Source organism: Megalops cyprinoides, chromosome 9 (genome assembly GCF_013368585.1).
Source record: "Megalops cyprinoides isolate fMegCyp1 chromosome 9, fMegCyp1.pri, whole genome shotgun sequence".
NCBI classification, from domain to species: domain Eukaryota; kingdom Metazoa; phylum Chordata; class Actinopteri; order Elopiformes; family Megalopidae; genus Megalops; species Megalops cyprinoides.
In genome coordinates, this window is record NC_050591.1 from 4,529,418 (window position 1) to 4,544,246 (window position 14,829).

The window sequence follows — 14,829 nt, forward strand, 5'->3', positions numbered from 1 at the left end:
GCCATCCCTGGCAGAAAGGAGAAAGTATCCTGCCCTGTCTAGGGCATGTAACTCCACTGCCATAACTCGCCTTCTGCTTCCTCCTTACTCACAGATTACTCACTTGCTCTGCTCACAGGAGTGGGCAGCCCCAGATGGAGTCCAGGCAATCAATGGGACATTCAGCCCCTCTCTCGCAATGTCTTCTTTGTGCCGGGTGCTCTGCACTCCGCGTCCCGTGACCAACCCCCGCCCCTTGTAGGGAGTCTGACGCGAACCACTCGGCGGGGCCGAAATCAGAAAATCAGAAAAGGAACGGGACAAGGACTCCTCTCAGAAACCACAGCATCAGACCGGCCCATCAAGTGTACCAGGCAGCTGAGGAAGACACTAAACTATGAGTCATCAGGCGTATTTCTGCACCGCTAAACGCCCCCATTTCCAAACCACAGCCTCCACAGGCGGCATGAAAAGACTGGAGTTGAGCCAAGGCTCTCAGAGACAGAGGGAGGGTGCTCCTCTCTGCCCCTACCTCCAGAGTGCTGCTATTTTCAGAGGGAGTGTAAGCTAGTTAGATCCAGGGAATGGAAGCTAGTTAGAATTACACTATTTACATTCATAACACAGCACTGGGGTCCGGTTACACAGAGCTGCATTTCTCTGGAAGGAGAGACTGGAGGTGGTGAGGGCGTGAACCAGCGCACACACGCGTATGCGCACACGCACACACACACACAAGCACGCACGCACACACACACTCATTAACACATGTACAGAGCATAGTAGTCTCAGTGACAGCGTTCCACCTCAGTAACAGTAAGATAGTGATAAAGCAGTGAAACGGAGCTGTGGGACCATCCTTTCAGTATGCTCATTAGGTGTGGTGTGAGCCTCTAACACAACTGCAATCCAATCCGCACTTCCACACACAGGCGACAATACCTTTCAGTTTACGCTATCTGACTCCATGCATTAACATCAAAACATTCATTACAACAGTTCAGCCAACATCTGGCCTTGCTGTCTCGCAATATAACAAGTTCCATACAACACAGTAATTATACATCTAACAGAGTAACCATACACCTAACACAGTAACCGTACACATAACACAGTAACCGTACGTCTAACACAGTAACCGTACATCTAACACAGTAACTATACATCTAACACAGTAACTGTACACCTAAAACAGTAACCATACATCTAACATGGTAACTGCTCATCCAACACAGTGACCATACAGTAACTGTATGTCTGATACATTAATCATACATTTTATGAAAAAATGTTTTGCTGTAAAAGACATGCTGAACAAATAACAATCGTTTCTCCAAGATAAAGACATGTAAAAAACAATGCTTGTTTGAGCCAGTATTGGACTGATTTCTCCAAATCCCACCGAACATTTGGTTCCCACCACTAAGAATGTGATCACATTGCTCTGTCAAAACCCTAATGTCCTTCCCTGACCACACTGAAGACAGTGCAAGGACCCTGTCAGCCTTTTCAGGGCCAGATAAGTCAGAGCCCTGAAACTGGCATCTGTCTCAACCTCAACCCTTCAACGCCCCCCCATCCCCGGTGGACAATTGCCCACAGGAAGTGCTTTCTTTGGCAGGCTCCCTGACCACCCAAACCACACTTGATCTCCAAACACATTCCTCAGACAGGGAAATATCCTCTGATGGATTAAAAGGGAAAAAACTTGCGTAACAAAAGCAGATGGGTTTCCAACGCAAGGCCCCTGTGGAGCAGCTCTGTGTGGGCGGGGATGTGGAGACAATGAGCAGACACCCATTGGACTGTTCTGCACAGACCCCACCCAAAGCCACACCCCCTCTCAGAACCCAGGAGCGGGAGGCGGCGTTCAGACTCCCACAGTGTTGCAGGAATATGGTCGACGCCTGTCCTTGCCCAGGGTCTTTAGGGCCAGACGTTAAGTTACCAGTCTGCCCTGACCGAGATTTTGGAGGTAATACATCGATTTGATGGTAGTCAATCAGCACAGAGGAGCCATTCCCCATATTTGAGGGGTGGGGGGTTCACCACTGGTCATGGAATTACACTGAAAAGAACAACTTGTCTGGGGAAAGCCTGGGGGGAGAGACTGTGCAACACAGAGGAAGTGTGAGTCCTCTGTGGGGGCTCTGTCCCTCAGCTCAAGGCCATGAGCTCCACAGAGCTGCACTGTGGCAGGGAAAGAGCTGGGCGAAAGGGCAAGACACAGAGAGACTTCAGGCAGTGCTGGGACGTCCATGGGACGAGACCGGGTGGGGGGGAGAGGGGGCGTCTACGATGATGAAAGGTCTATCCTGACAGGAAGTATCGCCACTCTGACAAGCTCAGAGACCACAGGGGAATTCTCCTCCAGCCTGTGCTGTTTTTTCCCCCTTCTTCCTCTTAAACTTCCCCTCTCATTGTTTTGGGCCATGAATGAAAAACCAGGTGGCATCAGCTGCTGGAATGGGAAGTTCAGAGGGCCACACTCACGAGGCCTTAAAGAGGAGGAGTTAAAGACGACCTGCAAGAAGAGCCAGCCCACATGGTGTCGCCCTGCAATGTCACAGGGCTGCTAGGGCTTCCCTAGGCTGGGAAAATGACCGCCACACCACAGGAAATTATGGGAATTACTTGGAATATATATTTCCCTCCACATTGGTATTATCGGATAAAGCGCCTAATATACAACAGAAGATGTGGCAGCTCATCGACTTGCCGCTTTGGCCATTGAGCTGTGGCTTTGTGCTGCAGCCCGGGGCTTGGAGGGCTTTACCCACGCTGCCCGAGTGATGCCGGGACACAGGGGACAGGTAACCTGCTCCTCCTTCTGTCCGCAGGGACGGGATGAATCAGCCCCCCCCCCTCCTCACGCACGGAGCATTACCCTGCCTTAACCCCTAAGCTCCCCGCATCCAAAAACTAGATAGGGGGTCACCAGCACCGGGTGAGCGTTTAAGACTGCGGGGGGTCACGCCACACAGACCTGAACCCTGAATCTAGGGCTACATTTCGGTGTGCAAAAAGCTGCTGCCAGGAAGTGCAGCAGTGCAATGCTTTCAAATCACCTTCAGAATCCTGTGTACTGCTAAACTGCAGCTTGCTTTAAATTACGAGATTAAACTCTGTGGATTTACACTCTGCCCACATAAGTATTAGTGTGCACTCACACTAACTTCTGTGTGCATACAGATTGTGTCTGTTACAGAAGTGACACAAAGCCACACAAGCTACAACGAGGTATATGTGTATGTACACAAATGTTACACTGGAAGCAAGCTGCTACAGTGTTAATACATGGGAATAAAAATGATGCATTTAGCTCACGTGTTGGGAAATCAGAAACAACCGCAAGTAACAACGATAATGATGACCGACAGAACAAAATAAAAATACACACAAATTAGGACTGCTTTCAGTGTGCTGAAAGTAACTCTAAAATAAAAAAGTCACACAGATTTAGAGGAACACAGTACAAACTATACAATGAAAACATAGCGAAACAAATAAGCTGTCCTGTATAAAATGACATTCCTGTACAGCCAATAGCACTGTCTCTAGCCATTAGCACTCTCTCCAGGTCTGTCCAATCCGAGAGCAGCTTTCAAGCTCAATGCTGCCCCATCTGGGGACTGACTCAGGAAGTCCGCTGTTTGTCCCGAACCAGATTCCACGAATACCACAGGGAAAGACAGAGACAGGAACACTCTTTTCCCCCACAGCTGGAACGGTTCAGACGACCACTGAAAGCGCAGAGGTGCACCACATGATCCCCCCACCAACCCACTGCACCTCTGACCTCAGAACATCTTGAGACAGCTCTGAGGATTTATACACCCCTGACGAGTGCTGTCTCCCTACAAATTCCAATGTCAGTCACTTGCTTTGAACATGAGTAACTTCCACCGTTGATGTTTTTAGACGGAAGAAACTGGAACCACTCCACAAGATACAGTACCTGTGATCCCGAGTCGGCCACTCAGCTCAGAACAACATCCGGGTGTGGTCACTGAGGGGAGTGGCCATGTGCAGGGGATGAACGAGAGGGGTAGCGCCCCTGCAGCAGAGCAGCCGCAGACACCCCCCCCCCCCCCCCCCCCCCGCCACGTTCCACTTCACACCAGGAGGGAATTTTGTTCTACCTCAAAGGGAAACGCAACACCAGAGCTTGGGCCATGGGAGAAGGGGGCTGACACCGCATTACTGGAAACAGCTTCACGCCTGAAAACCAGCACCTGCTGAGGTGATGGAGGGTAAGTAACCTTGCGACTGGCAGATGGAGGATGAGCTCAAAAGCAGGGATTTTTCTTTTACCTGCTCTGTCACACCAGTAGCACACACCTTTTGGGAATGAAATGCACATGTAATACACATTTACTGTGTATATGCAGAGCAAACACTGGAGTGTGCTGGGATACAAGAGGGAGACTACTCTGCAGGTCTACAGTGCCTTTAGGGCTACTCTGCCCTGGTCCTGGAGGATGACAGTGCCTGCAGGGCTACTCTACTCTGGTCCTCAAAAGCCAAAGTGGCTGTATTCATTTGCCTAAGCCATGCACTCAGTTTCCTAATTTGTTTCGCAGCAGAAGGCAACTTGAATAACGTACATTTCCCATAATGCAACTGGATATTTACTGGATATCGGCAGGCTGAGTGCTCTCTTACAGGAGCAGGGGCCTGTCTGGGATTTGAAACAGCCACTTTCTGGGCATACATCCGGTCTCCTAACCACTACCCCACAGCGCTGCCACACAGAAAGGGAAGCCACCTCAGCAGGTCGACCTGCATGAGCTGCAGGGCGAGCACTCTGACTGAACCAGCCCACCATCCGCATTAAACCAGTTTGGCATCACTGTCCAGTCCAGAGAGAGGTGGAAATCTCAGCCAGATGGAGGCTCTCTGGGGGGCAGGATCTGAGTACCGCTGACCCTCTTCGGTTAGGTCAGCAGGGCGGGGGTGCAGCGAGCGATCTCCTCGCCTCCATGCGGCTGCCGGGCCCGGTAGCTGGACTTCCTGACCAGCCGCTCGATTGCTTCCTAAACGGCGCCCTCCGCTCCTGCCCACCCAGGAGGCCATCTCCCTGCAAGGCTGGCAGGGAAAACAGGATCTTATTGGGCTGAGCTGAAGGGGAAGTCATACAGCCGCCCGAGGCCTGATAACAGCCACCCCATACGCCCCACCTCCACACCCCCAAACCGCCCTGCTGCCGGAGAACAGCAGACCAAACTCTGGAGTGCCAGCCTGTAGAGCAGGTTAGAGCTCAGCCTTGTTTCTGACTGGCCAGTGGATTAAGAATCACCCACAAAAATAAAATTAAAAAGAACACTTGAGCCAACAGCACAAATCACAAGATTTGTGCCGCTGTCAATTTAACCCTACAATAGATGTTTGTACACAGAGCACAGATTATACTTGAAGTACACAGAAGCTGAATAATTGCTTACAGGAGGTCAACGGGGTACGGTTGTGTATGAAAGGGTCATAAAGTTTTAATGAAGCTCAGAATCATGAAGAGGTCAAAGATACCAGAGAAACTCTGGGTGCCAAGTCCTCCAGGCAGGTGTTGAGAGGTCTCAAACCTGTGGGAAGCATCTGTCCGCAGAGGATCATGGGAGTATTGTGCTGCTGAGGGAACGCATAACAGCTCTCCCCCATGAACAGTGCGCCTGGCACTCAAGAAGCACAGGAAATACTTGTCATTTCTCTGCCACAGAAGAGGAGGAAAAAGCCAGGCAGATTTATGTGCTCCTTATCATCAAGTAAATATGGCGAGAGAAAAGAAAAGTAGAAAAATGCAGATTGGTTTCCACTTCCCCTGCCATCAGCAGCTGTGACAGGGGAGCTCGAGTGAGCTTTCCATTGGGGGAGTGCTGAGCTCCGGAAAAGTATGTTTAAGTTTAGAGATCAAAAACACGGAGGAGCTTTCAGTCAGATGTGAGCCAATCAAATCAGGCATGCTTCCTGAGTGGAGCACAGACAGTAAAATAATAGTCTGGGTGCCAAGCATAACAGCAGCAGTGCCGGGCACACGCAGGAGTGTGTGTGTGTATGTGTGTGTATGTGTGTGTGTGTGTATGTGTGTGTGTGTGTGTGTGTGTGTGTGTGTGTGAATGAGTGTGTGTGTGTGTGTGTGTGTGTGTGTGTGTGTGAATGAGTGTGTGTGTGTGTGTGTGTGTGTGTGTGTGTGTGTGTGTGTGTGTGTGTGAATGAGTGTGTGTGTGTGTGTGTGTGTGTGTGTGTGTATGAATGAGTGTGTGTGTGTGTGTGTGTGTGTGAATGAGTGTGAATGAGTGTGTGTGTATGTGTGTGTGTGTGTGTGAATGAGTGTGAATGAGTGTGTGTGCGTGTGTGTGTGTGTGTGTGAATGAATGAGTGTGTGTGTGTGTGTGTATATGTGTGTGTGTGTTTGTGTGTGTGTGAATGAGTGTGTGTGTGTGTGTGTGTGTGTGTGTGTGTGTGTGTGTGAATGAGTGCAAATGAGTGTGTGTGTGTGTGTGAATGAGTGTGAATGAGTGTGTGTGAATGAGTGTGTGTGCGTGTGTGTGTTTTTGTGTGTGAATGAGTGTGTGTGTAGAAACACAGGGCCACTGACAGATGCCACACACCCCTGCTTCTAGCAGCCTGACCCCTGGAGTCTGTAACACAGTGAGGGGGACCATGTGGCCTGCTAAAGCGGACAGCCATCGATCCTGTCACCAGAGATCTGTTTAGAGGATGAGCAGCCCACACACACCGAGGGCACGCTCACATGAAGAGGACATATCACAGCCCGCGGGGCATTCATCACCCAGGCCCCAGTCAGCCACACGCACACACCCTCCCACCCCCCCCAGACAGAATTCCCACACCCACATCACTAACAGCAAGCGTGGAATCCTTCATATGGAGAAGGGCTGGGAACTGGGAACCTGCAGAAATAAAAAGGAATAAAGAATAGAGAACATTCTGACTCTGCTAGTCAATACTGTTAATTAGCACTGTCAGTGGCAGAGGGGACAGTTTGGGAGAATGGGTCTCTGGGCTTTTGTTTTTTATTGTGGTTGTTCTTTTGCATAGACATGCATATTAAATATTCAGCTGAAGCAAATTACTCCCAGACTGCACAGGGCTGGTGCCAAGGTGACGGAAATGCCTCAGCCCCACTGCCAGAGTGAGAGAGAAGGAGAGAGGGAGAAGGAGAGAAAGAGAGAGAGAGGGAGAAAGACAAAGAGTGAGAAAGAGGAAGAGAGGCAGAGAGGGAGAGGGAGAGAGTAAGAGAAAGAGAGGGAGTGAGAGGGCAAGGGAAGAGGGCGGGAAAGTAGGAAAGAGGGAGAGACAGAGGAAATGGGAGAGAGGGAGTGAGGGAGAGAGAGTAGGAGCTGGAGAGAGTAGTTGTGGAAGAGAGAGGGAGAGAGAGAGTGGGAAAAGGAGACAGGGAGAAACAGAGAGAAGGAGAGGAAATGAGGGAGAGACAGAAAGAAAGGAAAACATAGGGAGAGACTTTGACTTTTGGGTTTCCTTTTTAACAATGAAAAAGGATCCCCGTACCGAGCTTACCTTACCGAGCTTACCGAGGGAGAGAGGGAAAGACAGAAAAGGAAAGACGAGGAGACAGAGAGAGCACACGATATAGAGAGGGAGACAGAGAGGGGGAGAGAGGGAGGGATGGAGCAACAGAGATAGAGGTCAGTAAGGGATGGAGGAGGGGACAGTTTAAGAGAGAAAGACAGACGCCCAAAGCTAAAATGAATGTTACTCAGTGAAGGAGAGGGAAAAAAACAGGCTAATTCATGTCATATGGGCCCACTAAACAGAAACACTCCAGTAAACAGCCAGAGCTAATGTGCATGCTGCACAGATCCCTGAAAACAGTGCTCTCCACAGCAGAGCCATTCCATCTAGGCCTGACAGGGAAACCCTGCTTTATGTAACAGCCCACAGTCTGGTTGCTCCCAAAGCAGACATAAAGCTCTATTTCTTATTCATCTGCTTAGCAGAGAAACATATCTGAGTACATCTTACAATGTTACACAATGCATAAACAGTCCTGAATATCTTTGAACAGAAAAAATTCTTTTCCTACTACAATAAGGTCACATTTTAACTCATTTATACAACTTTGATTGTACTAGCACTTGTGGAAGACCCGGGGGTTCAATACCCTTAACTTTCTGGTTCCGCACTCTTCCAACTTCTCTACCCTGTTGCCCCAGGACAGCTTGCTTAGGTAGGCAGGTGGAGTCAGGGTCTGGAACAGGCGCCCTGCAGTCTGGTTAACACGGTCAAGTGCCTCACATTTAACAAGCAGAGCTACGCTTTCATCATCCTGCACCTCACAGCTGCACCGCCCCAGTAAAGCCTGCAGCTGTGTGTGTGTGTGTGTGTGTGTGTGTGTGTGTGTGTGTGTGTGTGTGTGTGTGTGTGTGTGTGTGTGTGTGCGTTAGCTTGTCTCACACACACATGCAGTCACTGCTAGGGGAGTGCTGGTGGTGGGATCGGGGGAAGGCAAGTGAGGATGATTACCACACTGGGGGTGTGATGCACTGTCCCCACTCAGGCATAGCGCTACATGCACCAGGGCAGGAATTCAGCACCTCCAGCCAGAGGCTGAATACTTCATCTGCAGTGACACAGACAGCTCTCTCTAAACCTCAAACTCTCTGAACCTGCTGAAGAGGCCCCCGGGTGCAGGTGTGCTCTGCAGCCAATCACGTAGCAGAGCTGTTTATGCCTGCTCTGGAAGCACAAAGAAAGTTTGGGCAAGCTCTGCGGTCGATCCGTCAACCAGCCCGCATGGGGCGTGGCCCGCTCCTCTCGCCCCTCCCACGCTTCACACAGGCCCACACCTGCCCCTCAGAGCCAAACGGGTGCTGCGCACAAGCCCTGACCTTGGAGGCAGTGACATCACAAGGAGGACACTGCCAGTACAGGAAGGATCAAGGAGGTGTTTTTGAACATGCTGGTAAAAAGTTCAAAATGAGCCAAGGGAGCAGAGCAGTCCTGGGAAGATGGTGATTACATCTTCAGGGTCTGTGTTGACCTGTATTGCTGTTGCTAAGGGTAATGCTGTCAAGTAATTAGTTAAGCAAGTAAAACTGCACACACACACAGAAACACACACACACACACACATACACACACTCACACACACACACATACACACACTCACAGACACTCAGACACTCACGCTAATACGCTCACAGACACATGCACACGCACACACACACACACACAAACACAACATCCACCCCAAAAACACACACTGTACACAGATCCATACATACATGTAAGCACACACATATGGTACACACTTCCCTCTTTATGGAGAGCAGAGAGAGCCTCAGCATAGCCACGACCCCCTCCTGAGGGACAGAAATAGATATTATTTATCTGTTTATTTTCATGCGTCATATTTAACCCCCCCCCCCCCCCCCCCCCCCCCACCCGCTTCCTGATGTTTCTCGCAGGATTTCCTCACTGCGTTATCCAGAACGCAATCAGAGCACAGAGCGTGGGGGCAGGGGGAGCAGTCTACTGGCTCTCCGCTAACCTCTGACCTTTCCATGCATTCCTCTGTAAAGGAGGGACCTCACTACGTCCAAAGAAAATGAGTCTTTTGACGTTAAAAAATTTGCAAAATCTATAAATAGAAACTCTGCACGCTCTAATCCCCCTCCTCCAGGTGACCCCATCTCTACGACTCCCCATCCATCACATAGCCACCCCCCGCCCCCTATATATACACACACACACACACACGCCACTATGCTGGTCTGAGATCAGCAGAAGATGACCAGCCCTTCTCACAGCCTGCAACCTTACAGCACCAGGCCTCTAAGAGCAGAGCACTCTCCCACAGCCTGAGTCCCCCATTCTAATCCTCTATTTATACATCTTTTATTGTTTCTCGAGGGCTTTGGTCTGTCTGACGCCTCACGTCTCGAGGGTCTCCCTCTATTCCGGTTCCTCAAGCCCCTTCCTGTTTTTTCGGGCTCTGTCTCCTTGCCGGAGTCTGGCGGGAGGGAACGCTCCATGCCGCAGAGAAAATCGTTTTTTTTCCATCTCTGGCCACGCGCTAAGACATTCAACACCTTGGCGACGTCCTAGTTGTTATGCCTGACAATGCAGGCTTGCGAGGTGCCGGAATCGCAGGCCGGGACACCCCGGTCCCCGCGCCATACACCAAACGGCTGGCAAAGCGCTCTGACACCTCTGCATTCCAACAGGTCATTCAAGGGCACCGAGGAGCACAGATGGAAACACATTCCCCTCTTTTCCTCTCTTTCTGTCCCGCTTTCATCTGGTCTGCAGAATGGACCTGTCCATGTTTGTCTTAGAGGACAAAGTAGATTGGCAGTACAGACAAGTACACACACACGTACACACACACGCACACTTCCTCAGCAGATACGTGTTAGTTCACAATCAACAAGCCGACGCCACGTCCGTCCCTGAACAAAGGCCCCTGCCTCTACTTCCTGTTTGCCAGGGGGAACCGTTCCACAATCAATCCTGACACTTCTCTGTTTTTTTCAGCCTTTCTGAGTAATGTTTCCGAGACATTGAGAGGACGAGGGTGACACATCCCTCCTTGGAACACCATCAGACATCAGGGAACAGCAAGTGGCTTCACTGATTATGGCCACACTTTGGGGGACAGCAGTCACCATGTTCATGCATTACAATCAGTCCTGAAACTGTGCCCACGGCAACAAAGCACAGTCATCTGGGTCCTCAGGGTCTGTCCATCATATGACAGTGGTACAGACAGAGGGCTGGAGCGGGACCTGAAAGAGAGCTGGAGAAGAGAGGAGAGAGAGGTGAGAAAGAGAAACACAGAGAGAGGGAGGGAGGATGGAAAGGAAGGAAGACGGAGAAAGAGAGAGAGAGAAAGGGACTAAGGGAGAGTGGGAGAAAGGAAAAAGAGGACAGTGAAAGGGACAGAGAAGTGGAGGGAAAAGAGGAATGATGGCAGAGAAAGATGGGACAGAGAGGGGGGGGGTGCTGCTATACCAAAGAGAACTGGTCAGAAGGTAGGCTAGTGAAAGCAAAACAGTCCCCTCCCCTCCTCTGTAGGGCCAGGGTGATCTGGAGGTGAAACTGTCCCCTCTTTTTCCCCATTGCTGATTTATGTGGCTGTGCTCAGAACCCTGTAAATCATACAGAGCCCTGCTTCAGATCCTCACTCCACACATCTGGACGAAACCCCCCCTCCCCCACAGCACACGAACCACACCTCAGAGGCCACGCCCCATCTGAGGTGCCAAACTCCCTGCACCTCCATATCTGTCTTCATAAGCTTGGATACTCCAGTGTCAGGAGTAGCCAAGAGGAGCATGGACAGAGAGAGACTGGTGACCAGCAAGGCAGACCCCTCCTTCTTTCCTAAAAAATACTTCGTTGCTTGGGCATTCATCTGTTTATTGGCAAATCCTCAAATAGAACACAGCTGAAGATTCCGGAATGTGGAAGGGATGGAGCCATTGCCTCATGTCTCGGCATGTTGCTTACCTGCAGCTACACACCCTTCCTCCAGGCACACACAAACACACACACACTACACACACACACACGTGCGCACACACACGTACACAAAGACCTACACACACACACACATATATGCGCGCGCACACACACACACACATACACCCTGTCCTGTTGCTGTCATGATACTGGATCTCTCTGGGCTAGAGGGTGACTCAGTGAGCTGAGATATGGCTGATACCAACACAGCCAGAATACTGTCACTTCTCACTTTCAGCAAGAAAAGGGAAACTAATGGATGACTGTTGCTTCCAATTATCATACACAGCTTCCTCATTATAAACCATCAGTGTTCTATAGGATGAATGGATAGATATCATCAACCATGAAAGACAATCTAACAGAGACTGAAACACAGAGGTTAACAACCCCCTGAAACCCATCCCACCTCAAAACTTAACTGCTACAGAACATTACAGCACAATTTCAGAATCCTTCAGAGAATGCTATGGTTCTGTGTAGGGGTTTGTTTAATGAGCAAGTTCTGTTCTGCTCTACTCTAGACCACCCTGCTCACAGCGGCAGACTAGGAGCTTGTCATCCACCCTTTAGAAAAATGCCTTCTAGGAGCAGATAACTCAGCTGTGGGTGCTACAGGAAATCGGTCAGTCCCGAGGGACAATGCCGTAGCGGAAATGGCTTTGGCTACGACTCTGTAGCCGCTCCCAGCTGCCCTGTAAGCGGTGACAGGGTGCCGATAAACCCGTGAGCGAGGCCATCTGACACACCACGTTACATACCATCCACCCCGCGCTCCACTGCACTGTAATATCTTACGTATTAATTGCTGAAACTGGCCCTGCAGCACAGAGCAGATTCACTGCAGGACCTGCTGGAAAAACCAGTTTTTCTTCTGGAAGTAGCACTCATGGGCCTGCAGTCTGGGGGGGCAGAGGAGGAAATCCAAGCCCCAATGCAGTGATGGGAACACCGTGCCATAGGAGGTGCTGTAGGAAATGGAATATAATAACTAAATCACGCTGACGCTGAGTCAGCCCTGTCTACATGGCAGCAGCGGTGAGCACGTGTGGCTAGGTGAGAGAGTGTATGTGTGTGTGTGTGAGTGTATGTGTGTATTATGTGGGTGTGTGTGTATGTGAGAGGGGGAGGGGACAGGAGCAGCTGTTCTTTGTCTGCTCCAGGCAGTGTACTGCACAAAGACAGAGAGTCTCTCCCAGCATGCCTCTCACACCCACATAATACTCACATACACTCACACACTCACACACACCCACATAATACACACATACACTCACACACACACACACACACACACACACTACACACATACACTCACATGCTCACACACACACACACACACACACACACACACACACACACACACACACACATACACTCAACATACTCACACATATACACTCACACACAAACATACAAACACCCACTCTACATCATGACCAGCTTATCCAGAATGTAAAAACAAACTGGACAGAGCAGCACTGTGTTCAGGAACAGGGCAATGTCTGGATAAACCTATCGAGACATCATCTTTTACAGGAACAGACTACTCCCCATGCCTGTGTAAGAGACAGCTCCTGCTGCTGTAGGAATATTCCCAGCACGTTCCAGGGTGCTCTGATCTCTGCCCTGCTATTGTTCTGTGATGACAGCCTCCAGTCTGGCCCTTTATTTGCTCCTACTGTGCACTGGGGGCGTATCTCTCTCTCTCTCTCTCTCTCGCACACACACCAGCACACGTGCACATGCATGCACAAAGACACCCTCTGACCACCCCCCATTCCCCTCTCTGTCACCTGCCACTCCCTCCTTATAGGACAGGACCAGAGGAGTCCGTCTGCTAATTCTCGCCTGGGCTTTATGGCGATGTCTTCATGGCACCGCAGCCCTGGCCTTTATCAGTGTTTGTATGGTAAACCACACTGTCTCCTACTCTAGACTCCTGGTATGAGGCCCGCATGTGTTCTGGGTCTGGGAGAATCCCTGGGCAGGAGAGTGTGGTAGACAAAGATTACACACAATGTAATGATAACACCACGCTGATCTGCCAATAACCCCACCCCAAATTGCCTAGGAGACACACAAGCCGAGCCTGATGGAATCTGACGTGTAGCCACCAGAGGCTCTCAGGATGACAGACCGCCGCAGTGGGTTCCTCAGGACCGTGCGAGCAGTGGAGGATTGAGTGAACTCTGTCCATGACTTTGAATGTTAACCACAAGGAAGGCCTGGAGGGTAGGGGGCAGAGGGAGGGAGTGGGGGTGGGGTGAGGGAAATTTTCAGGGAACTGTGATTACAGCAGGGGAGGATAATCCAGCACTGAACAAAGGTTTAGAGTAAGGGAGCGACTCCAACTGGTCCAAGCCAGCAGACACACACATCTCACACACACACACACACACACACACACACATATTCCCACTCCAGACTGCTGTTATCAGAAGTCCAATAAGGAAGCTGACTGTAAAATACATGATAAACGCCTCAGTTGTTTCCTCCGGATATCACCAAGAAAAAAAAATACGCAGCCTGTCCTCCAGCTGCCCTTTCAGAATGACAGTGTATCTGAGCACATCAAAGCTAGACCACAGCCTCCGTTACACCCAAAGCCCAAAGAGCAGAGAGCAGAGATGTGCTGTGGGATGGATGTGAGGCCAGCTCCAACCCCTCAGCTGGGAAAGGTGAACCACACAGGTAAATGGGGTATACACAGGTAACAATCACTCTTTTTCACGCAGTAATCACAATGCAATATTCAACAGAGATGTAAAAGATGACAGGAGGGTGACATCATAGGGTAATTTGTCTGGGTCTCCTAGGGGGTGCAGAGTTCAGTGAGTGAAATGTAGTCACAGGTCTGAAACAGTGTCAGGCAAATCCTCTGCTTTGGTATTCAAAGGACAGGCACACATACAACGCAGTCAGTACAGGTTTCACCAGCTACAGGAGTGCAGTCCCACTCCAGCAGGGATCTTCCTAAAAGAGAGCAGGGCTTGTCAGATGAAGAGAGGGGGATGTTCTGCCATCATCTAAGAGGGAAGCCTGAGAGGGAAAAAGGTATGCAAGGCAGCACCTTGACCTGCAAGAGACTCAAACCACACCTTGAAGCCAACAGAACCATGGCAAGTAACCACACCTTGATGCTGACATCACCACGCCTCAGTGTTGACACTGCTACCACAGGCAGCCACACTTCAACGCCGACACCATCAGCACACTCCAATTTATGACCATGGACATGGCTGGACAAGAGGCCAGCCCTTCCAGACGTGGACACGGCCGGATGCCAGCCCTTCGAGAGGCAGACAGGGTGAGAGGCAGAGGGGGGTTTGAGGATAAAGGGGCACT

General features: G+C 50.4%; 1 protein-coding gene across 3 annotated transcripts in view; it reads right to left on the reverse strand.

Moving 5' to 3' along the window:
• LOC118783277 (unconventional myosin-XVIIIa-like) overlaps positions 1–14,829 on the reverse strand; it is a 103,141-nt gene that overhangs the window by 81,324 nt on the left and 6,988 nt on the right. The gene's annotated exons all lie outside the window — the stretch shown is intronic.